The 1,477-nt window shown below is 39.3% G+C and overlaps 1 non-coding gene across 1 annotated transcript; it reads right to left on the bottom strand.

Moving 5' to 3' along the window:
• Nucleotides 1-680: 680 nt before the first annotated feature.
• On the bottom strand, nucleotides 681-768 carry TRNAS-UGA (transfer RNA serine (anticodon UGA)). The gene has a single exon. It is a non-coding gene; the product is annotated as a tRNA-Ser (tRNA).
• Nucleotides 769-1,477: the final 709 nt, after the last annotated feature.

Below are 1,477 nucleotides of genomic sequence, written 5' to 3'. Positions count from 1 at the left end.
GTGAATTTTATGGGCCCACTGGCCCAGAAGCATCTCAAGCTCAAGCGTTTACTTTTTTAGTTAGAGACCAACGTCTTGGAGCTAGTGTGGGGTCTGCCCAAGGACCTACTGGTTTAGGTAAATACCTTATGCGTTCTCCGACTGGAGAAATTATCTTTGGAGGGGAAACGATGTGTTTTTGGGATCTCCGTGCTCCTTGGTTGGAACCCCTAAGGGGCCCTAATGGTTTGGATCTGAGCAAGTTGACAAAAGACATACAGCCTTGGCAGGAACGACGTTCAGCAGAATATATGACTCATGCTCCTTTAGGTTCTTTAAATTTTGTGGGTGGTGTAGCTACGGAAATCAATGCGGTGAATTATGTCTCTCCCCGAATTTGGTTATCCACCTCCCATTTCGTTCTAGGATTTTTCTTCTTCGTAGGTCATTTGTGGCATGCGAGAAGGGCTCGTGATTTCGAACCTATCCTTTCCATGACTCCTCTTAACTGAAACAATAGATCAAACCAGATGGAAGAAAAATCGATTCAATTTCATTACATTTATCTCCCATATCGGCGGGATAGGAGTCTTTTCAAATACTCTTTTTCCAACTGGATCCTTGTAGCTCGGTTATATACAGCCGAGCTGTTCTCTTTTTTTTTTTTATTGGACCGGTAAATGCAATTGTTGAAAAACAAAAGGAGAGAGAGGGATTTGAACCCTCGATAGTTTTTTTATCTATACCGGTTTTCAAGACCGGAGCCATTAACCACTCGGCCATCTCTCCCGGGGACAACTTCTATTCTACCCCTTCGTATAATCCCTAACTATAAGCATAAAGTCGGGTCGATACCAACTATACCTGTGACATATGATGATTTTTCATCATCTGGAATGGAAAAAAAAGAAACGAATTTCCCTCTCCTCTCACACTCAAATATCAAATTGAAATCCAAAATTTGATATTTGACGCAATGAAATTAATAAAACTTGGTAAGAGATCACGGTCCATTCTTCGGTCCATTCTTTTGATAAAAAATTTAATTGAATAGAACCTTTTTCGGATTAATTGTACAGTTTTATTTTGAAATAAACCAGGTATTCACCGAATCTGAACCAATCGTTTTTTTAATGTTGATCCCAATATGTTAAAACTTCCCTTCGATCCGGTATGAATCTCTGAATCCACCAGAGTCATTCCAGTTATAGGAGAGCTATTTATGATCGCGATAGATTCGATCCGATCTTTCATTGTGGTCGTCCAATCATCTTGATCTTTCACATTAATTGTTTGGGTTTCATATCCAAATTGATCATTAACTTCGGATGAATCATTTGCACTACCCATAGGGGTAGTCTCACTTAGTAATTTATTTTGTATCCGGTCATTAAGTTCACTCTTGTCTATATATCCAACTCGTGGAACGCGTCTTATTCCTGTAGATCCCATCAATCGTCTCTTCACTTTTTTGAAGATGGGTTTTAAAAATTTGGAA

Source organism: Pinus tabuliformis, chromosome 5_2 (assembly GCF_031772625.1).
Source record: "Pinus tabuliformis cultivar Carrire ecotype Pingquan chromosome 5_2, CPIR1, whole genome shotgun sequence".
Classification (NCBI taxonomy): Eukaryota; Viridiplantae; Streptophyta; class Pinopsida; order Pinales; family Pinaceae; genus Pinus; species Pinus tabuliformis.
The sequence above is the reverse complement of the archived record's forward strand: the minus strand, read 5'-3'. Positions and strand labels throughout refer to the sequence as shown.